The sequence below is a fragment of the Panulirus ornatus genome, chromosome 27 (genome assembly GCF_036320965.1).
Source record: "Panulirus ornatus isolate Po-2019 chromosome 27, ASM3632096v1, whole genome shotgun sequence".
NCBI classification, from domain to species: domain Eukaryota; kingdom Metazoa; phylum Arthropoda; class Malacostraca; order Decapoda; family Palinuridae; genus Panulirus; species Panulirus ornatus.
Window position 1 is genome coordinate 9769092 of NC_092250.1, and position 25643 is coordinate 9794734.

Consider the following 25643-nt stretch of genomic DNA (forward strand, 5'->3'; position numbering starts at 1 on the left):
AGCACGTCAACCCCGGTATACCACATCGATCCAATTCACTCTATTCCTTGCCCTCCTTTCACCCTCCTGCATGTTCAGGACCCGATCACACAAAATCTTTTTCACTCCATCTCTCCACCTCCAATTTGGTCTCTCACTTCCCCTCGCTCCCTCCACCTCCGACACATATATCCTCTTGGTCAATCTTTCCTCACTCATTCTCTCCATGTGCCCAAACCATTTCAAAACACCCTCTTCTGCTCTCTCAACCACGCTCTTTTTATTTCCACACATCTCTCTTACCCTTACGTTACTTACTCGATCAAACCACCTCACACCACACATTGTCCTCAAACATCTCATTTCCAGCACATCCACCCTCCTGCGCACAACTCTATCCATAGCCCACGCCTCGCAACCATACAATATTGTTGGAACCACTATTCCTTCAAACATACCCATTTTTGCTTTCCGAGATAATGTTCTCCACTTCCACACATTCTTCAAGGCTTCCAGGATTCTCGCCCCCTCCACCACCCTATGATCCACTTCCGCTTCCATGGTTCCATCCGCTGCCAGATCCACTCCCAGATATCTAAAACACTTTACTTCCTCCAGTTTTTCTCCATTCAAACTTACCTTCCAATTGACTTGACCCTCAACCCTACTATACCTAATAACAGTGCTCTTATTCACATTTACTCTCAACTTTCTTCTTTCACACACTTTACCAAACTCAGTCACCAGCTTCTGCAGTTTCTCACATGAATCAGCCACCAGCGCTGTATCATCAGCGAACAACAACTGACTCACTTCCCAAGGTCTCTCATCCACAATAGACTTCATACTTGCCCCTCTTTCCAAAACTCTTGTATTCACCTCCCTAACAACCCCATCCATAAACAAATTAAACAAGCATGGAGACATCACACACCCCTGCCACAAACCTACATTCACTGAGAACCAATCACTTTCCTCTCTTCCTACACGTACCTGCCTTACATCCTCGATAAAAACTTTTCACTGCTTCTAACAACTTGCCTCCCACACCAATATATTCTTAATACCTTCCACAGAGCATCTCTATCAACTCTATCATATGCCTTCTCCAGATCCATAAATGCTACATACAAATCCATTTGCTTTTCTAAGTATTTCTCACATACATTCTTCAAAGCAAACACATGATCCACACATCCTCTACCACTTCTGAAACCACACTGCTCTTCCCCAATCTGATGCTCTGTACATGCCTTCACCCTCTCAATCAATACCCTCCAATATAATTTACCAGGAATACTCAACAAACTTTTACCTCTGCAATTTGAGCACTCACTCTTATCCCCTTTGCCTTTGTACAATGGCACTATGCACGCATTCCGCCAATCCTCAGGCACCTCCCTATGAGTCATACATACATAAAATAACCTTACCAACCAGTCAACAATAAAGTCACCACCTTTTTTAATAAATATATATATATATATATATATATATATATATATATATATATATATATATATATATATATATATATATATATATATATATATATATATGTATATATATATATATATATATATATATATATATATATATATATATATATATATATATATATATATATATATATATATATATATATATATATATATATATATCTTATTTATTTATTTATTTTGCTTTGTCGGTGTCTTCCGCGTTTGCGAGGTAGCGCAAGGAAACAGACGAAAGAAATTGCCCAACCCACAACTATACACATGTATATACATACACGTCCACACACGAAAATATACATACCCATACATCTCAATGTACACATATATATACACACAGCCACATGCATATATACACAAGCACACAATTCATCCTGTCTGCCTTTATTCATTCCCATCGCCACCTCGCAACACATGGAATAACATCCCCCTTCCCCTTCATGTGCGCGAGGTAGCGCTAGGAAAAGACAACAACGGCCACATTCGTTCACACTCAGTCTCTAGCTGTCATGCAATAATGCCCGAAACCACAGCTCCCTTTCCACATCCAGGCCCCACACAACTTTCCATGGTTTACCCCAGACGCTTCACAAGCCCTGATTCAATCCATTGACAACACGTCGACCCCGGTATACCACATCGATCCAATTCACTCTATTTCTTGCCCACCTTTCACCCTCCTGCATGTTCAGACCCCGATCACTCAAAATCTTTTTCACTCCATCTTTCCACTTCCAATTTGGCTCTCCCACTTCTCCTCGTTCACTCTACCTACGACATATATATCCTCTTGGTCAATCTTTCGTCACTCATTCTCTCCATGTGCCCAAACCATTTCAAAACACCCTCTTCTGATCTATCAACCACGTTCTTTTTATTTCCACACATCTCTCTTACCGTTACATTACTTACTCGATCAAACCACCTCACACAACATATTGTCCTCAAACATCTCATTTCCAGCCCATCCACCTTCCTGCGCACAACTCTATCCATAGCCCACGCCTTGCAACCAGAAAACATTGTTGGAAACACTATTCCTTCAAACATAGCCATTTCTGCTTTCCGAGATAATGTTCTCGACTTCCACTCATTCTTCAAGGCTCCCAAGATTTTCGCCCCCTCCCCCACCCTATGATTCACTTCCGTTTCCCTGGTTCCATCCGCTGCCATATCCACTCCTAGGTATCTAAAACACTTTACTTCCTCTAGTTTTTTTCCATTCAAACTTACCTCCCAATTGACTTGACCCTCAACAATACTGTACCTAATAACTTTGCTCTTATCCACATTTACACTTAAATTTCTTCTTTCACACACTTTACCAAACTCAGTCACCAGCTTCTGCAATTTCTCTCATGAATCTGCCACCAGCGCTGTATCATCAGCGAGCAACAACTGACTCACTTCCCAAGCTCTCTCACCCACAAGACTTCATACTTGCCCCTCTTTCCAAAACTCTTGCATTCACCTCCCTAGCAACCCCTTCCATAAACAAATTAAACAGCCATGGATACATCACACTCCCCTGCCGGGAACCTACATTCACTGAGAACCCATCACTTTCCTCTCCTCCTACACGTACACATGCCTTACATCCTCGATAAAAACTTTTCACTGCTTCTAACAACTTGCCTCCCACACCATATATTCTTAGTACCTTCCACAGAGCATCTCTATCAACTCTATCATATACCTTCTCCAGATCCATAAATGCTACATACAAATCCATTTGCTTTTCTAAGTATTTCTCACATACATTCTTCAAAGCAAACACCTGATCCACACATCCTCTACCACTTCTGAAACCACACTGCTCTTCCCTAATCTGATGCTATGTACATGCCTTCACCCTCTCAGTCAATACCCTCCCATATGATTTACCAGGAATACTCAACAAACTTATTCCTCTGTAATTTGAGCACTCACTCTTATCGCCTTTGCCTTCCTACAATAGCACTATACACGCATTTCGCCAATCCTCAGGCACCTCACCATGAATCATACATACAATAAATAACCTTACCAACCTGTCAACAATACAGTCACACCCTTTTTTAATAAATTCCACTGCAATACCATCCAAACCCGATGCCTTGCCGGCTTTCATCTTCCGGAAAGCTTTTACTATCTCTTCTCTGTTTACCAAATCATTTTCCCTAACCCTCTCACTTTGCACTGCACCTCGACGAAAACACCCTATATCTGCCACTCTATCATCAAACACATTCAACAAACCTTCAAAATACTCACTCCATCTCCTTCTCACATCACCACTAATTGTTATCACCTCCCCATTAGCCCCCTTCACTGAAGTTCCCATTTGCCTCCTTGTCTTACGCACTTTATTTACCTCCTTCCAGAACATCTTTTTATTCTCCCTAAAATTTAATGATACTCTCTCACCCCAACTCTCATTTGCCCTCTTTTTCACCTCTTGCACCTTTCTCTTGACCTCCTGTCCCCCACTCATTTGCATTTTTCCTTGCAAAAACCGTCCAAATGCCTCTCTCTTCTCTTTCACTAATAATCTTATTTATTCATCCCACCACTCACTACCCTTTCTAATTAACCCACCTTCCACGCTTCTCATGCCACAAGCATCTTTTGCGCAAGCCATCACTGCTTCCCTAAATACATCCCATTCCTCCCCCACTCCCCTTACCTCCTTTGTTCTTACCTTTTTCCAGTCTGTACTCAGTCTCTCCTGGTACTTCCTTACACAAGTCTCCTTCCCAAGCTCACTTACTCTCACCACCCTCTTCACCCCAACATTCTCTCTCTCTCTCTCTCTCTCTCTCTCTCTCTCTCTCTCTCTCTCTCTCTCTCTCTCTCTCTCTCTCTCTCTCTCTCTCTCTCTCTCTCTCTCTCTCTCTCTCTCTCTCTCTCTCTCTCTCTTTATCTCTCTTTATCTCCCTTTATATATATATATATATATATATATATATATATATATATATATATATATATATATATATATATATATATATATATATATATATATATATATATATATATATATATTCAAACTTTCCTCCCAATTTACTTGATCCTAAACCCTACTGTACCTAATAACCTGGCTCTTATTCACATTTACTCTTAACTTTCTTCTTTCACACACTTTACCAAACTCAGTCACCAGCTTCTGAAGTTTCTCACATGAATCAGCCACCAGTGCTGTATCATCAGCGAACAACAACTGACTCACCTCCCAAGCTCTCTCATCCACAACAGACTGCATACTTGCCCCTCTAACCAAAATTCTTACATTCACCTCCCTACCAACCCCATCGTTAAACAAATTAAGCAACCAAGGAGACATCACACACCCCTGCCGCAAACCTATATTCACTGAGAACCAATCACTTTCCTCTCTTCCTACACGTACACATGCCTTACATCCTCGATAAAAACTTTTCACTGCTTCTAACAACTTCCCTCCTACACCATATATTTTCAATTCCTTTCACAGAGCATGTGTATCAACTCTATCATATGCCTTCTCCAGATACATAAATGCTACATACAAATCCATTTGCTTTTCTAAGTATTTCTCACAAACATTCTTCAGAGGAACCACCTGATCCACACATCATCTACCACTTCTGAAACCACACTGCTCTTCCCCAATCTGATGCTCTGTACATGCCTTCACCCTCTTAATCAATACCCTCCCATATAATTTACCAGGAATACTCAACAAACTTATACCTCTGTAATTTGAGCACTCACTCTTATCCCCTTTGCCTTCGTATAATGGCACTATGCCAGCATTCCGCTAGTCCTCAGGCACCTCACCATGAATCATACATACATTAAATAACCTTACCAACCAGTCAACAATACAGTCACCCCCTTTTTTAATAGATTCCACTACAATATCATCCTAACCTACTGCCTTGCCGGCTTTCATCTCTCGCAAAGCTTTTACTACCTCTTCTCTGTTTACCAAATTATTTTCCCTAACCCTCTTACTTTGCACACCATTGAGATGTATAGGTATGTACATTTGCGTGTGCGGACGTGTTTGTATATACATGTGTATGAGGGTGGGTTGGGCCATTCTTTCGTCTGTTTCCTTGCGTTACCTTGCTAACGCGGGAGACAGCGACAAAGCAAGATAAATTTAACAATATATATATATATATATATATATATACGAATAAAGTGCATATGAACGCGCACCTTCATAGAACATACAAACCTCCAACAGCCAGGATCGAACCCGGGACCCCTGTGCAAGAGGTAGGCATGCTAACCGCTAGGCTATGGGACTGTATAATAGGAAACAACTATTCGAAATACTAAATACTCGAATACCCTTCGTCTCATAATGGTGAGCAACGGGGTCTATACCGGTTATTTCCGAACAGACGCACATAGCCAGCTGATAGCGTTTTACCGAACCTAACTGTACAACGCGGAGGTATATGAATACGAATAATGTGCATATGAACTCGCACCTTTATAGAACATACAAACCTCCAACAGCTAGGATCGAACCCGGGAACCCTGTGCAAGAGGCAGGCATGGTAACCGCTAGGCTATGGGACTGTATAATAGGAAACAGCTATTCGAAATACTAAGTACTCGAATACCCTTCGTCTCACAATGGTGAGCAACGGGGTCTATACCGGTTATTTCCGAACAGACGCACATAGCCAGCTGATAGCGTTTTACCGAACCTAACTGTACAACGCGGAGGTATAAGAATACGAATAAAGTGCATATGAACGCGCACCTTCATAGAACATACAAACCTAAAAAATACAAACCTAAAAACATTATACAGTCCCATAGCCTAGCGGTTAGCATGCCTGCCTCTTGCACAGGGGTCCCTGGTTCGATCCTGGCTGTTGGAGGTTTGTATGTTCGATATGGAAGAAGAAAGTTAAGAGTAAATGTGAATAAGAGCAAGGTTATTAGGTACAGTAGGGTTGAGGGTCAAGTCAATTGGGAGGTGAGTTTGAATGGAGAAAAACTGGAGGAAGTGAAGTGTTTTAGATATCTGGGAGTGGATCTGGCAGCGGATGGAACCATGGAAGCGGAAGTGGATCATAGGGTGGGGGAGGGGGCCAAAATCCTGGGGGCCTTGAAGAATGTGTGGAAGTCGAGAACATTATCTCGGAAAGCAAAAATGGGTATGTTTGAAGGAATAGTGGTTCCAACAATGTTGTATGGTTGCGAGGCGTGGGCTATGGATAGAGTTGTGCGCAGGAGGATGGATGTGCTGGAAATGAGATGTTTGAGGACAATGTGTGGTGTGAGGTGGTTTGATCGAGTGAGTAACGTAAGGGTAAGAGAGATGTGTGGAAATAAAAAGAGCGTGGTTGAGAGAGCAGAAGAGGGTGTTTTGAAGTGGTTTGGGCACATGGAGAGAATGAGTGAGGAAAGATTGACCAAGAGGATATATATGTCGGAGGTGGAGGGAACAAGGAGAAGAGGGAGACCAAATTGGAGGTGGAAAGATGGAGTGAAAAAGATTTTGTGTGATCGGGGCCTGAACATGCAGGAGGGTGAAAGGAGGGCAAGGAATAGAGTGAATTGGAGCGATGTGGTATACCGGGGTTGACGTGCTGTCAGTGGATTGAAGCAGGGCATGTGAAGCGTCTGGGGTAAACCATGGAAAACTGTGTAGGTATGTACATTTGCGTGTGTGGACGTATGTATATACATGTGTATTGGGGGGGGGTTGGGCCATTTCTTTCGTCTGTTTCCTTGCGCTACCTCGCAAACGCGGGAGACAGCGACAAAGTATAATAATAAAAAAAAATAATATGTCGGTAGATATAGATATACGCACACACATGCACACATACATACCTATACATTTCAACGTGTAGATACATATACATAAACAGAGATATACATAAATACACATGTACATATTCATACTTGATGCCTTCATCCATTTTTGTCGCCACCCCGCCATACATGAAATAGCATTCCATCCCCATCCCCCATCCCATTTTTTTTTTCTCACTCATTTTCTGCTTATGTCCAAACCATTTCAATACTCCCTGTTATGCTCTTCAAACACACTCGTTTATTCACACACATCTCTCTTACCCTTTCATTAATTAGTCGATCAAACCACCTCACACCACATATTGGCCTCAAACATTTCATTTCCAGTATTTCCCCCTACCTCCGTACAAGCCCATTCCTCGCAATCATATAACATTGTTGGAACTACTATTCCTTCAACAGTACCCATTTTTGCTCTCCGAGATAACGTTCTCTCCTTCTACAAATTCTTCATCGCTTCCCGGATCTTCGCCCCTTTGACTCACTTCCACTTCATTGGTTTCATTCGCTGCTAAGTCTACTCCAAGATATCTAAAACATTTCACTTCCTCCAATTTTTCTCTCTTCATATTGCATTCCATTTAACTTGTTCCTAAGTCATACTAAACCTAATAACCTTGCTCATATCTACATTTACTCTCAACTTTCTCCTTTCACACACTTCTCCAAACTCAGTCACCAACTTCTGTGGTTTCTCTCTCGAATCAGCCACTTGAGCTGTATCATCGGTGAACAACTGACACTTCCAAGGCTCTCTCATCCCCAACGGACTGCATACTCGCTCCTCTCTCCAGAACTCTTGCATTTACCTCCCTAACCACTCCTTCCATAAACAAATTAAACAACCATGGGGACGTCACATGCACCTGCCGCAGACCGACATTCACTATGAACTAATCACTTTCCTCTTTTCCTATTCTCACACGTGCCTTGCATTCTTGATAAAACTCTTCACTGCATCTAGCAACTTACTTACCACACCATAAACTCTTAAGACCTTCCACAAAGCATCTCTATCAACCCTAGCATATACCTTCGCCAGATCCATACAAATCCATCTGTTTTTCTATGTCTCACAATATTCTTTAACGCAAACACCTAATCAACACATCCTCCACCACCTCTGAAACCACACTGCTCTTCCCCAGTCTGATGCTCTGTACATGCCTTCACCCTTTCAATCAATACTCTCCAATAAAATATCCAAAGAATACTTAACAAACTTATACCTCTGTTATTTGGACACTCACCTTTATCCCCCTTTGCCTTTGTACAATTGCCTTATGTATGCATTCCGCCAATCCTCAGGCACTTCACCATGATCCATACACACACTGAATATCCTTACCAACCAATCAACAACACAGTCACCCCCTTTTTAATAAATTCTACTGCAGGAGTTGAGAATGGCGTGCAAGGAATAAAGTGAATTGGAACGATGTGGTATACCGGGATTGACGTGCTGTCAATGGATTGAACCAGGGAATGTGAAGCGTCTGGGGTAAACCATGGAAAGTTTTGTGGGGCCTGTATATGGAAAGGGAGCTGTGCTTTCGGTGCATTACATATGACAGCTAGAGACTGAGTGTAAACAAATGTGGCCTTTGTTGTCGTTTCCTGGCGCTACCTCGCGCGCACGCGGGTGGAGGGGGTTGTCATTTCATGTGTGGTGGTGTTTCGGCAAGAATGGATGAAGGCAGCATGTTTGAATATGTATGTGTGTATATATGAATATGCTTGTTTATATATATATATATATATATATATATATATATATATATATATATATATATATATATATATATATATATATATATATATATATATATATATATATATATATATATATATATATATATATAGGAAGGTATTAAGAAAGGTATTAAGAATATATGGTGTGGGAGGAAAGTTGTTAGAAGCAGTGAAAAGTTTTTATCGAGGATGTAAGGCATGTGTACGTGTAGGAAGAGAGGAAAGTGATTGGTTCTCAGTGAATGTAGGTTTGCGGCAGGGGTGTGTGATGTCTCCATGGTTGTTTAATTTGTTTATGGATGGGGTTGTTAGGGAGGTAAATGCAAGAGTTTTGGAAAGAGGAGCAAAGTATGAAGTCTGTTGGGGATGAGAGAGCTTGGGAAGTGAGTCAGTTGTTGTTCGCTGATGATACAGCGCTGGTGGCTGATTCATGTGAGAAACTGGAGAAGCTGGTGACTGAGTTTGGAAAAGTGTGTGGAAGAAGAAAGTTAAGAGTAAATGTGAATAAGAGCAAGGTTATTAGGTACAGTAGGGTTGAGGGTCAAGTCAATTGGGAGGTGAGTTTGAATGGAGAAAAACTGGAGGAAGTGAAGTGTTTTAGATATCTGGGAGTGGATCTGGCAGCGGATGGAACCATGGAAGCGGAAGTGGATCATAGGGTGGGGGAGGGGGCCAAAATCCTGGGGGCCTTGAAGAATGTGTGGAAGTCGAGAACATTATCTCGGAAAGCAAAAATGGGTATGTTTGAAGGAATAGTGGTTCCAACAATGTTGTATGGTTGCGAGGCGTGGGCTATGGATAGAGTTGTGCGCAGGAGGATGGATGTGCTGGAAATGAGATGTTTGAGGACAATGTGTGGTGTGAGGTGGTTTGATCGAGTGAGTAACGTAAGGGTAAGAGAGATGTGTGGAAATAAAAAGAGCGTGGTTGAGAGAGCAGAAGAGGGTGTTTTGAAGTGGTTTGGGCACATGGAGAGGATGAGTGAGGAAAGATTGACCAAGAGGATATATGTGTCGGAGGTGGAGGGAACAAGGAGAAGAGGGAGACCAAATTGGAGGTGGAAAGATGGAGTGAAAAAGATTTTGTGTGATCGGGGCCTGAACATGCAGGAGAGTGAAAGGAGGGCAAGGAATAGAGTGAATTGGAGCGATGTGGTATACCGGGGTTGACGTGCTGTCAGTGGATTGAATCAAGGCATGTGAAGCGTCTGGGGTAAACCATGGAAAGCTGTGTAGGTATGTATATTTGCGTGTGTGGACGTATGTATATACATGTGTATGGGGGGGGGGGGTTGGGCCATTTCTTTCGTCTGTTTCCTTGCGCTACCTCGCAAACGCGGGAGACAGCGACAAAGTATAATAAATATATATAGATATATATATATATATATATATATATATATATATATATATATATATATATATATATATATATATATATATATATATATATATATATTTGTTTATGTACATATGTATACGTTTGTTCATGTATATGTATGTATACGTTGAAATGTATAGGTATGTATATGTGCGTGTGTGGGCGTCTATGCATATACATGTGTATATGAGTGGGTTGGGTCTCTCTTTCGTCTGTTTCCCTGGGCTACCTCGCTAACGCGAGAGACAGCGTCAAAGTATAATAATAATAAGATAATTGATATTCTTAATGGGGCTATGAAATCTACCGTCATGTGAACAACCTTACACATAAGTTGAACTGAGAACTGGTTTGTCTTTTTTGTAGAAGATGCAGATGGAAAAATAGCAACATCATGGCTGGCCAGTGACAATGTGGGATAGGAAGGGACACAAAGATAACAATGTCACTGGCCAGTGACAGCGTGTGGAGAGCAGTTGGTTGCGATTACGGAAAACGCAGTCCACTGAAGTAAGCGTCCCTTGTTGTTGAAAAGTTGTAGTTTACTGTCGTCTTCTTCTGTGTTTCCAAACTAATTTTGATCTATATTTCTTGATAATGGATATTTGTTTTATATGAAAGCGCATGGTTTTTCTAATATTTTTTTTTTCTTTTGCTAAATCTATCATCTGTCGTCTTCTTAGGCTGGTTTTTCTTGTGCAAGTTTACTGCACTTTGTTGGAGATAGAGAGTGATACAAGACGTAGCGGCGCCAACTTCCTGTGCGTTACATAGAGTTTCCCCGGCCTTCTTGATAGGTGAATGTCATGAATTTCCCAGAAACTCAGGGTAACATTCTGATTCCGGTTGAGTTTTTTGGCCGAGACAAAATCATGAGCCTTTACTTTCTTTGATGAATCAGACGTTTGAATTGATGGCTGGTATGTGCGCACTTCATATGTCTGGAAATGATGCAATGATGCAACTGTTCATTTTTTGTAAACTGCAGACCTATCACAAAAGAGAACCTTCTATGCCGTCCCTCTGGGGCTGTTTGCTTTGTTACAAGTTTTATTGATATTTTTCAGGATGATGCGGTACTGCACTTCAGTTCCGTTTATTCAGTTGTATGTTGCAAGGCTTCGCCCCTTCCTGTATATATCATATTTACGACGCTGCCTCTTTCTCTGGCCTGTGGTTTACACTCATGTTTAATTGTCTAATCTAGTTCCCTTTTCCCTTCCCGCTTCCCTTCCCTTGATCTCTAAAATTTATATTTGGATATTTTATACCGTTCGCTTACCTCTCATCAGGTTTTGGTTAGGTTGCTGTAATCTTGTTCCCCTTCCTCTCTTTCCGTTGTACTCAGGACATCAGAGATTAAAATAAAGTTTCTCTTTCTTCGCTAGAACTGATGAATGTCGTGAATTTACCTCATAACAGAGGCAGATCGTGAATCCATTTCTGAATATCTGTTCCTATCATTTAGAAGCAGGTCACTTGTTCTAACACAGCATATGATAATGGCCTGGTCTACTGTTGTAAAGTCTTTCTTTACCCTTAATTTCTTTCGTCCAATTTTGTGCACTTTTAAACTTGACTTAGTTTCCAACTCCTTTCTCCAATTTAAGGTTTCCCATTCCTTTATTTTTGTTTATGTACCTTGCCTTTTATCTTTTGTAGACTCTCTCTCTCTCTCTCTCTCTCTCTCTCTCTCTCTCTCTCTCTCTCTCTCTCTCTCTCTCTCTCTCTCTCTCTCTCTCTCTCTCTCTCTCTCTCTCGTGGCTTTACTCATTCATCTTTTCCCTCTTTTCTCATTTTCTTATTATTCTTCCTTCTAATAGCTGCTTCCTATTTTCCATCATCATATATTGTGTATATTTAGTATATCCATTTATAATCCTTACTTCCATTGTGGATGTTCTCTTTCCCCAGTTAGCTGTGTTTCCTGGGAATGTTCTGTGTTTCTGAAGTGCCTATATAAAGCTTTTTCTGGTCTTTGAAGTAAATTGATTTTTTTTCCATCTCTGAGCCACACAAAATAACTGGTAGAAATATGTTTTTTCAGCAGACTTTTCCAATAAATACTTTGTTACAGCTTTGTGCAGTGACGGGGTATATCAGGTTTTCCATCTGTTTGGCTTTTTGTAACATTTTTCTTTCCATATTTTGTTACAATTTCACTTGTGATTCATTGCAGTTCTCAGGTATCTAATTTCATCTCTTACTTTTATGCCTCCAACATATTTCGGATGGGCCGACATATCAAAGATGATCAAATTGTTCTTGTCTTTATCTATGTTCAATTCAATCCAATTAATGTGTTGATCGTTTCTTTTTCCTCTTCCATTGTTTTCTTCATTACCAGCCCATGGCGTGCGAAAATGAAAGATGAGCACATTTAATGGCATATCCTTTCCTTATCTCCTCCAGTTCTTGTACAACTTTCTTCAACACATGTTTAAGTAGCGTGGTAAACCTGTGCACCCCTGTTGTACCCCATTCTTTATGTTTGGTTCCATATTTTCTTACCGTGTCATAACTTATGCCTTTTATATCTTTGCAGTTAAGTCTTTTGATGTTGGATAATTTTATTTTCACTGATGTATGAACCGATTCCCTTGTTTAACAGAATATACTGTTATCATAGTCCTCTATTTTTGTGGGAAATTCTTATGCAGTATTTTACATTTTTTCAATTTCCACGTGCTCTTCATATTTAGCTCTAATTATTCTTCCAATACCAAATGGTCTCAGTTCTTTTGCTCTGGGTTCATTAACTTTTCGAGCCATGTTTGTTCTTGAAGTCTTCCACACATGTGGTATTTCCCCTGTCTGATTAATGTTGTTTAAGGACTATGCCAGTACTTCGTATGTGTCTAACTATTCAAAAACGCCTTACATTACTCTTTTTCATGGTACCGGATCTACTAGCTATTTTATTTTCCAATTTCTTTTGATATGTTCGTGCTGTACTCTCGATATTTTTGGTTTTATCAAAGTTTTAATTCTCCTTCCCATTTAACAGTACGTTCCAATACATTTCTTTATTTGTTCTTTGCATCTATACCCCTAAAATTGTCTTTCCACTGCAAAACTCCTTCCAATCCTTGGTAACGTATCATGCTATTCACATCACATAAGTAACTTATGCTATCCTCATTCCATGTGATACATATAATGTGTTCATAACTTTGAAAATTAGTTTTTACTTCTTTTATATGTTCAAATCCTGCCTATCTATGTTCCTGGTTTTTCCAATTTTGATCACATTATTATAAATCTTTATAACAATTACTTTCTTCACTCCTTCAGTTTTTGTTTATGTACTTCCAATTTGTTGTAGTTGAACCATTTTCTTCTTTATCTATCATGTAATTTTCATTTCAAGTATTTTTTTCATACTTGGTCGTGTTTCCCGCGTCAGCAAGGTAGCGCCAGGACGCAGACAAAGAAAGACATATCCACTCGCATACGCATATGTGCAGAGATACGCATCTACACGTACATATATATAGATATACATATATACACACATACAAAGAATTTATCTAATCATGTCAAAAATTATGATAATTGTATTGACGGGAGTAATGCCATCTCATTCATGAACTCTAACTCCTGTACCTACGAGAAATATAATTGACTCTTCTATTATCAAATACACAAAGGATTGTAACATTAATATTTCTGAAGGCTATACAATTTGAATAGCTTTATTGTTGATAAAACCTGTAAACAGTTCCACTTCTTTTCTACATAATAAGTTTATGATACGCTTGTTGCCAGACTCGAACGCACCCGACCTACATTCGGGTAGCGACTTGTTTACCGAATGGCGTCCGAGCTACGACTCTTCGTTGTATATCTACGGACAGTTATATTTGTTTCTTGTGTCTCCCCTGATGATATGATTATTACAGGAAAGTGTACATGGGAAATTTTCACGTTTCATTTCCCCATGGATACATAGTAATATACTTGATCACGTACTCAATTGTGATACTTTCCAATATATCTAATATCTATATATATATTCTATGAAGGTGCGCGTTCATATACACTTTATTCGTATATATATATATATATATATATTCTTTCTTTTTCTTTTTTTCAAACTATTCGCCATTTCCCGCATTAGCGAGGTAGCGTTAAGAACAGAGGACTGGGCCTTTGAGGGAATACCCTCACGTGGCCCAATTCTCTGTTCCTTCTTTTGGAAAATTAAAAAAAAAACGAGAGGGGAGGATTTCCAGCCCCCCGCTCCCTCCCCTTTTAGTCGCCTTCTACGACATGCAGGGAATACGTGGGAAGTATTCTTTCTCCCCTATATATATATATATATTTCTTTTTTCTTTCATACTATTCGCCATTTCCCGCGTTAGCGAGGTAGCGTTAAGAACAGAGGACTGGGCCTTTGAGGGAATATCCTCACCTGGCCCCTTCTCTGTTACTTCTTTTGGCAAATTGAAAAAAACGAGAGGGGAGGATTTCCAGCCACCCGCTCCCTCCCCTTTTAGTCGCCTTCTACGACACGCAGGAAATAGGTGGGAAGTATTCTTTCTCCCCTATCCCCAGGGATAAAATATATATATATATATATATATATATATATATATATATATATATATATATATATATATATATATATATATATATATATATATATATTATATTTTTTTTTTATTATACTTTGTCGCTGTCTCCCGCGTTTGCGAGGTAGCGCAAGGAAACAGACGAAAGAAATGGCCCAACCCCCCCCCCATAAACATGTATATACATACGTCCACACACGCAAATATACATACCTACACAGCTTTCCATGGTTTACCCCAGACGCTTCACATGCCTTGCTTCAATCCACTGACAGCACGTCAACCCCGGTATACCACATCGCTCCAATTCACTCTATTCCTTGCCCTCCTTTCACCCTCCTGCATGTTCAGGCCCCGATCACACAAAATCTTTTTCACTCCATCTTTCCACCTCCAATTTGGTCTCCCTCTTCTCCTTGTTCCCTCCACCTCCGACACATATATCCTCTTGGTCAATCTTTCCTCACTCATCCTCTCCATGTGCCCAAACCACTTCAAAACACCCTCTTCTGCTCTCTCAACCACGCTCTTTTTATTTCCACACCTCTCTCTTACCCTTACGTTACTCACTCGATCAAACCACCTCACACCACACATTGTCCTCAAACATCTCATTTCCAGCACATTCATCCTCCTGCGCACAACTCTATCCATAGCCCACGCCTCGCAACCATACAACATTGTTGGAACCACTATTCCTTCAAACATACCCATTTTTGCTTTCCGAGGTAATGTTCTCGACTTCCACACATTCTTCAAGGCCCCCAGGATTTTCGCCCCCTCCCCCACCCTATGATCCACTTCCGCTTCCATGGTTCCATCCGCTGCCAGATCCACTCCCAGATATCTAAAACACTTCACTTCCTCCAGTTTTTCTCCATTCAAACTCACCTCCCAATTGACTTGACCCTCAACCCTACTGTACCTAATGACCTTGCTCTTATTCACATTTACTCTTAACTTTCTTCTTCCACACACTTTTCCAAACTCAGTCACCAGCTTCTGCAGTTTCTCACATGAATCAGCCACCAGCGCTGTATCATCAGCGAACAACAACTGACTCACTTCCCAAGCTCTCTCATCCCCAACAGACTTCATACTTGCCACTCTTTCCAAAACTCTTGCATTTACCTCCCTAACAACCCCATCCATAAACAAATTAAACAACCATGGACACATCACACACCCCTGCCGCAAACCTACATTCACTGAGAACCAATCACTTTCCTCTCTTCCTACACGTACACATGGATGGGGTTGTTACTGAGGTGAATGCAAGAGTTTTGGAAAGAGGGGCAAGTATGAAGTCTCTTGTGGGTGAGAGAGCTTGGGAAGTGAGTCAGTTGTTGTTCGCTGACGATACAGCGCTTGTGGCTGATTCATGTGAGAAACTGCAAAAGCTGGTGACTGAGTTTGGTAAAGTGTGTGAAAGAAAAAAGTTAAGAGTAAATGTGAATAAGAGCAAGGTTATTAGGTACAGTAGGGTTGAGGGTCAAGTCAATTGGGAGGTAAGTTTGAATGGAGATTAACTTGAGGAAGTAAAGTGTTTTAGATAGTTGATCTGGCAGCGGATGGAACCATGGAAGCGGAAGTGAATCATAGGGTGGGGGAGGGGGCGAAAATCCTGGGAGCCTTGAAGAATGTGTGGAGTCGAGAACATTGTCTCGGAAAGCAAAAATGGGTGTGTTTGAAGCAATAGTGATTCCAACAATGTTGTATGGTTGCGAGGCGTGGGCTATGGATAGAGTTGTGCGCAGGAGGGTGGATGTGCTGAAAATGAGATGTTTGAGGACAATGTGTGGTGTGAGGTGGTTTGATCGAGTAAGTAATGTAAGGGTAAAAGAGATGTGTGGAAATAAAAAGAGTGTTGTTGAGAGAGCAGAAGAGGGTGTTTTGAAATGGTTTGGGCGCATGGAGAGAATGAGTGAGGAAAGATTGACCGAGAGGATATATGTGTCGGAGGTGGAGGGAACGAGGAGAAGTGGGAGACCAAATTGGAGGTGGAAAGATGGAGTGAAAAAGATTTTGAGTGATCGGGGCCTGAACATGCAGGAGGGTGAAAGGCTGGCAAGGAATAGAGTGAATTGGATCGATGTTGTATACCGGGGTTGACGTGCTGTCAGTGGATTGAATCAGGGCATGTGAAGAGTCTGGGGTAAACCTTGGAAAGTTTGTGGGGCCTGGATGTGGAAAGGGAGGTGTGGTTTCGGGCATTATTGCATGACAGCTAGAGACTGAGTGTGAACGAATGGGGCCTTTGTTATCTTTTCCTAGCGCTACCTCGCACACATGAGGGGGAGGGGGATGATATTCTAAGTGTGGCGAGGTGGCGATGGAAATGAATAAAGGCATTCAGTGTGAATTGTGTGCATGGGTATATATGTATGTGTCTGTGTGTGTATACATATGTGTACATTGAGATGTATGGGTGTGTAGGTTTGCATGTGTGGACGTGTGTATGGGGGTGGGTTGGGCCATTTCTTTCTTCTGTTTCCTTGCGCTACCTCGCAAATGCGGGAGACAGCGACAAAGCAAAATAAAATAAATAAAATATAATATATATATATATATATATATATATATATATATATATATATATATATATATATGGATGGTATTGCAGTGGAATTTATTAAAAAAGGGGGTGACTGTATTGTTGACTGGTTGGTAAGGGTATTTAATGTATGTATGACTCATGGTTAGGTGCCTGAGGATTGGCAGAATGCGTGCATAGTGCCATTGTACAAAGGCAAAGGGGATAAGAGTGAGTGCTCAAATTACAGAGGTATAAGTTTGTTGAGTATTCCTGGTAAATTATATGGGAGGGTATTGATTGAGAGGGTGAAGGCATGTACAGAGCATCAGATTGGGGAAGAGCAGTGTGGTTTCAGAAGTGGTAGAGGATGTGTGGATCAGGTGTTTGCTTTGAAGAATGTATGTGAGAAATACTTAGAAAAGCAAATGGATTTGTATGTAGCATTTATCGATCTGGAGAAGGCATATGATAGAGTTGATAGAGATGCTCTGTGGAAGGTATTAAGAATATATGGTGTGGGAGGCAAGTTGTTAGAAGCAGTGAAAAGTTTTTATCGAGGATGTAAGGCATGTGTACGTGTAGGAAGAGAGGAAAGTGATTGGTTCTCAGTGAATGTAGGTTTGCGGCAAGGGTGTGTGATGTCTCCATGGTTGTTTAATTTGTTTATGGATGGGGTTGTTAGGGAGGTGAATGCAAGAGTTTTGGAAAGAGGGGCAAGTATGAAGTCTGTTGCGGGTGAGAGAGCTTGGGAAGTGAGTCAGTTGTTGTTCGCTGACGATACAGCGCTTGTGGCTGATTCATGTGAGAAACTGCAGAAGCTGGTGACTGAGTTTGGTAAAGTGTGTGAAGAAGAAAGTTAAGAGTAAATGTGAATAAGAGCAAGGTTATTAGGGACAGTAGGGTTGAGGGTCAAGTCAATTGGGAGGTAAGTTTGAAAGGAGATAAACTGGAGGAAGTAAAGTGTTTTAGATATCTGGGAGTGGATCTGGCAGCGGATGGAACCATGGAAGCGGAAGTGGATCATAGGGTGGGGGAGGGGGCGAAAATCCTGGGAGCCTTGAAGAATGTGTGGAAGTCGAGAACATTATCTCGGAAAGCAAAAATGGGTATGTTTGAAGGAATAGTGGTTCCAACAATGTTGTATGGTTGCGAGGCGTGGGCTATGGATAGAGTTGTGCGCAGGAGGATGGATGTGCTGAAATGAGATGTTTGAGGACAATGTGTGGTGTGAGGTGGTTTGATCGAGTAAGTAACGTAAGGGTAAGAGAGATGTGTGGAAATAAAAAGAGCGTGGTTGAGAGAGCAGAAGAGGGTGTTTTGAAATGGTTTGGGCACATGGAGAGAATGAGTGAGGAAAGATTGACCAAGAGGATATTTGTGTCGGAGGTGGAGGGAACGAGGAGAAGTGGGAGACCAAATTGGAGATGGAAAGACGCAGTGAAAAAGATTTTGAGTGATCGGGGCCTGAACATGCAGGAGGGTGAAAGGCGGGAAAGGAATAGAGTGAATTGGATCGATGTTGTATACCGGGGTTGACGTGCTGTCAGTGGATTGAATCAGGGCATGTGAAGCGTCTGGGGTAAACCTTGGAATGTTGTGGGGGGCCTGGATGTGGAAAGGGAGGTGTGGTTTCGGGCATTATTGCATGACAGCTATAGACTGAGGTTGAACGAATGGGGCCTTTGTTATCTTTTCCTAGCGCTACCTCGCACACATGAGGGGGAGGGGGATGGTATTCCATGCGTGGCGAGGTGGCGATGGAAATGAATAAAGGCAGGTAGTGTGAATTGTGTGCATGGATATATATTTATGTGTCTGTGTGTGTATATATATGTGTACATTGAGATGTATGGGTGTGTAGGATTGCGTGTGTGGACGTGTGTGTATATACATGTGTATGGGGGTGGGTTGGGCCATTTCTTTCTTCTGTTTCCTTGCGCTACCTCGCAAATGCGGGAGACAGCGACAAAGCAAAATAAAATAAATAAAATATAATATATATATATATATATATATATATATATATATATATATATATATATATATATATATATATATATATATATATATATATATATATATATATATATATATATATATATATATATATATATATATATATATATATATGTATATACATATATATACATATATATATATATATATATATATATATATATATATATATATATATATATATATATATATATATATATATATGTATACATATATATATATATATATATATATATATATATATATATATATATATATATATATATATATATATATATATATATATATATATATATATACATATATATGTATATATATATTTTTTTTTTTGTCGCTGTCTCCCGCGTTTGCGAGGTAGCGCAAGGAAACAGACGAAAGAAATGGCCCAACCCACCCCCATACACATGCCTTGATTCAATCCACTGACAGCACGTCAACCCCGGTATACCACATCGCTCCAATTCACTCTATTCTTTGCCCTCCTTTCACCCTCCTGCATGTTCAGGCCCCGATCACACAAAATCTTTTTCACTCCATCTTTCCACCTCCAATTTGGCCTCCCTCTTCTCCTCGTTCCCTCCACCTCCGACACATATATCCTCTTGGTCAATCTTTCCTCACTCATTCTCTCCATGTGCCCAAACCATTTCAAAACACCCTCTTCTTCTCTCTCAACCACGCTCTTTTTATTTCCACACATCTCTCTTACCCATTACCTTACTTACTCGATCAAACCACCTCACACCACACATTGTCCTCAAACATCTCATTTTCAGCACATTCATCCTCCTGCGCACAACTCTATCCATAGTCCACGCCTCGGAACCATACAGCATTGTTGGAACCACTATTCCTTCAAACATACCCATTTTTGCTTTCCGAGATAATGTTCTCGACTTCCACACATTCTTCAAGGCTCCCAGAATCTTCGCCCCCTCCCCCACCCTATGATCCACTTCCGCTTCCATGGTTCCATCCGCTGCCAGATCCACTCCCAGATATCTAAAACACTTCACTTCCTCCAGTTTTTCTCCATTCAAACTCACCTCCCAATTGAATTGACCCTCAACCCTACTGTACCTAATAACCTTGCTCTTATTCACATTTACTCTTAACTTTCTTCTTTCACACACTTTACCAAACTCAGTCACCAGCTTCTGCAGTTTCTCACATGAATCAGCCACCAGCGCTGTATCATCAGCGAACAACAACTGACTCACTTCCCAAGCTCTCTCATCCCCAACAGACTTCATACTTGCCCCTCTTTCCAAATCTCTTGCATTCACCTCCCTAATAACCCCATACTTAAACAAATTAAACAACCATGGAGACATCACACACCCCTGCCGCAAACCTACATTCACTGAGAACCAATCACTTTCCTCTCTTCCTACACGTACACATGCCTTAGATCCTCGATAAAAACTTTTCACTGCTTCTAACAACTTGCCTCCCACACCATATATTCTTAATACCTTCCACAGAGCATCTCTATCAACTCTATCATATGCCTTCTCCAGATCCATAAATGCTACATACAAATCCATTTGCTTTTCTAAGTATTTCTCACATACATTCTTCAAAGCAAACACCTGATCCACACATCCTCTACCACTTCTGAAACCACACTGATCTTCCCCAATCTGATGCTCTGTACATGCTTTCACCCTCTCAGTCAATACCCTCCCATATAATTTGCCAGGAATACTCAACAAACTTATACTTCTGTAATTTGAGCACTCACTCTTATCCCCTTTGCCTTTGTACAATGGCACTATGCACTCATTCCGCCAATCCTCAGGCACCTCACCATGAGTCATACACACATTAAATAACCTTACCAGCCAGTCAACAATACAGTCACCCCCTTTTTTAATAAATTCCACTGCAATACCATCCAAACCTGCTGCCTTGCCGGCTTTCATCTTCCGCAAAGCTTTTACTACCTCTTCTCTGTTTACCAACTCATTTTCCCTAACCCGCGCACTTTGCACACCACCTCGACCAAAACACCCTATATCTGCCACTCTATCATCAAACACATTCAACAAACCTTCAAAATACTCACTCCATCTCCTTCTCACATCACCACTACTTATTATCACCTCCCCATTTGCGCCCTTCACTGAAGTTCCCATTTGCTCCCTTGTCTTACGCACTTTATTTACCTCCTTCCAGAACATCTTTTTATTCTCCCTAAAATTTAATGATACTCTCTCACCCCAACTCTCATTTGCCCTTTTTTCACATCTTGCACCTTTCTCTTGACCTCCTGTCTCTTTCTTTTATACGTCTCCCACTCAATTGCATTTTTTCCCTTCAAAAATCGTCCAAATGCCTCTCTCTTCTCTTTCACTAATACTCTTACTTCTTCATCCCACCACTCACTACCCTTTCTAATCAACCCACCTCCCACTCTTCTCATGCCACAAGCATCTTTTGCGCAATCCATCACTGATTCCCTAAATACATCCAATTCCTCCCCCACTCCCCTTACTTCCATTGTTCTCACCTTTTTCCATTCTGTACTCAGTCTCTCCTGGTACTTCCTCACACAAGTCTCCTTCCCAAGCTCACTTACTCTCACCACCCTCTTCACCCCAACATTCACTCTTCTTTTCTGAAAACCCATACAAATCTTCACCTTAGCCTCCACAAGATAATGATCAGACATCCCTCCAGTTGCACCTCTCAGCACATTAACATCCAAAAGTCTCTCTTTCGCGCGCCTGTCAATTAACACGTAATCCAATAACGCTCTCTGGCCATCTCTCCTACTTACATAAGTATACTTATGTATATCTCGCTTTTTAAACCAGGTATTCCCAATCGTCAGTCCTTTTTCAGCACATAAATCTACAAGCTCTTCACCATTTCCATTTACAACACTGAACACCCCATGTATATCAATTATTCCCTCAACTGCCACATTACTCACCTTTGCATTCAAATCACCCAACACTATAACCCGGTCTCGTGCATCAAAACCACTAACACACTCATTCAGCTGCTCCCAAAACACTTGCCTCTCATGATCTTTCTTCTCATGCCCAGGTGCATATGCACCAATAATCACCCATCTCTCTCCATCAACTTTCAGTTTTACCCATATTAATCGAGAATTTACTTTCTTACATTCTATCACATACTTCCACAACTCCTGTTTCAGGAGTACTGCAACTCCTTCCCTTGCTCTTGTCCTCTCACTAACCCCTGACTTTACTCTCAAGACATTCCCAAACCACTCTTCCCCTTTACTCTTGAGCTTCGTTTCACTCAGAGCCAAAACATCCAGGTTCCTTTCCTCAAACATACTACCTATCTCTCCTTTTTTCACATCTTGGTTACATCCACACACATTTAGGTACCCCAATCTGAGCCTTCGAGGAGGATGAGCACTCCCCGCGTGACTCCTTCTTCTGTTTCCCATTTTAGAAAGTTAAAAAAGTACAAGGAGGGGCGGATTTCTGGCCCCCCGCTCCCGTCCCCTCTAGTCGCTTTCTACGACACGCGAGGAATGCGTGGGAAGTATTCTTTCACCCCATCCCTATATATATATATATATATATATATATATATATATATATATATATATATATATATATATATATATATATATATATATATATATATATATATATATGTATATATATATATATGTATGTATATATGGGTGTGTGTGTGTGTTGTGATGGTATGGTCTGGTGCAAGAGGGAAAGTAGCTAAGGAGTGCTAAGTCCTGATCATTTCTTATGTCGACTTCTTGTAGCTTGTGCTATGACTTTACTACTCCCATTGATGATTATACCAATCAACATCGAGATGTTCATCTTGAGTATATTCACTATGGAGGCCTCTTTCTTTAGTGACGAATCGCGGTGCTTTATATCGTTTCTTCTGTAGCATCAGAATACACGAGCCTCAAACGAGGCGGATGGAAACTGGGAAGTACTTCGTTATAGAACGGCTTATAATCTTGACTAGATTCCATTTTTGCGCTTCTAAGTAGTATTGCAATGTTTACAATCTTTCTGGGGCTCTTTGCCTTTTGCAGTTCTTTCGTATATTGTTGTGCTATTGGACTACGAGTTCTTATGTGTAGCATGGCAGTTTCGATTCTTCTGGTGCGGTATACGAAATACTTCTACCTTGTTTGTTCTTTTTCCCCAACTCTCATTTGCAGCTGACGAATGTGGATGACTCTTAATCATAGAAGTGTGACATGATTAAGTATCGCAGTTGAGGTGACAGTTTTGAGGTACTTACATAATCTAAGGTTCAGTATTCTCTCGCGTAAGTTCCTTGGCATTTTTATGATTGGGGAAAATGTCTGTTATTCTTTGAGATATATTTGGCACTCCTGGTTTTGGTTCTTTTGTTACCCTGGCTTCCTAGATCTCAGGGATAGGTATCCTGTGTTGGGTACTGACTTTTTGAGTTAACATCTTCATTAGTTTCTTGTCTGTTTCAGTCTTTTCTGAGGCTAAGTATTTCGTTTTAAGGATGGCCGTCAGTACTCTGGTACTTCTATTCTCATTAAGAGACAGCTGTCAGGGGATACCGAGCTGAGCCTATGATCTGGTGCTGAATTGTCCTGTGTCTGTCGTGAACCAGCCAGTCTAGAAATTTCCTTTCTTCAATTTGGTCATCGTTTCCATTTCTTCAGGCATGTGTTCCTAACTTGTAAAACCGTATCTTGGTCGTCATCTAATATTACATTAATTGACTTTCAGATATTTTTTGCTGCCTCAGATGAACTCCTGTAGTTGCCGAACTTCTTGCCAGAATGGTATTGTTTCATTTCCTTTTGGCAACAGAGCTTTGAACACCTATTCCTTGTGTTTATTCATTCCTGTTTGAGCTTTTTGCACTTGAGTCTAAATGAGACCTTTCACTGCTGCTATAGGGCATATTATTACTTGTGAATATGGAAGTAGACGAGTTAGTGAGGAGTGTGAATGACCTTATCTTTAGTCTATTTGCTATTTGCCACGTTTCTTCTATAGCTGACTATTACGTGTCTAATGCCTTCTCTTCTGCATCACTGATCATCCTTTCCTGGTCTATTGTGGATTATTCGGAGTCTGTGATTTCATGGGATTGGTCCTTGTTTGCTCCATGACAGAAGATATTAGCGAAAAGAAAAATGAGTAAGAAGGTAAAAGGGTTCGAGGTCCAGAAAGGATCGGCTGAGGCGCTTTGGAGTTTGGTTGGCAGAGTAGGGAGAGGATGGGACCTTTCCTCTCCAAAGTATCTGGCTAGAGACTCATTGTAACATTCTTTACATAAGCCTAAGACACTCCTATCATTAAGCAAATTGTAACGTGCCTACCGCACGTCATATAATCGTATTATTACCAGAGACAGGCCGACTCTTACCTCACACTATACCATTCTTGTATCACACACTCCTATCACTGATCCACAAATCTAATACATAGTCACATCCACCATATTCATGCCACAAACATTCCTATCTTACCTTCACAAGATTACGTAGAATCTAAAGAACATGATCCAATCACTTTCCAGTCACTGAACCTGCACAATGCTGTCTTCACCCTCACTTCACACAGTCGTGTCTCCCTACCCACATTCGTCTCCAATCCTGTATTCATTGTACAGACGTTGTCCATCTTCGCTCCCCTTGGCTCTACCCTCACGGTACACAACTCTATTTTCTCCAGGATTTTCCTTAAATTTCTCTTTCCGTGACAGAAAGTGTCTAATTGTCTACTATCTCTCTCTCTCTCTCTCTCTCTCTCTCTCTCTCTCTCTCTCTCTCTCTCTCTCTCTCTCTCTCTCTCTCTCTCTCTCTCTCTCTCTCTCTCTCTCTCTCCACCGCTCTTCTGTTCAACCTCAATTCATATCTCTCCTTTGTACAGCTGCTATTTCTTCTCCGTCGCCAATTACATAATATGCTCACATAAACTCACTTTCGATCTAGTTTTATTCTCTATTCCCCTTACTTTTTCTCTTGTTCATTTCTAGTGGCTGTCAAGTTTCGCTCCTTTGGCCAGGTTTAGTCTATCTTTTCTTTCTGCCTTACCCACAAGCGGGCTGCTGGTAATCAGTGCGCGAACATAATCTCTCCATCTCACA

At 40.9% G+C, this 25643-nt stretch overlaps 1 protein-coding gene across 2 annotated transcripts in view; it reads left to right on the forward strand.

The window, feature by feature from the left end:
* Positions 1 to 25643, forward strand: part of LOC139757573 (nephrin-like) — a 943851-nt gene that overhangs the window by 751414 nt on the left and 166794 nt on the right. The window lies entirely within an intron of this gene.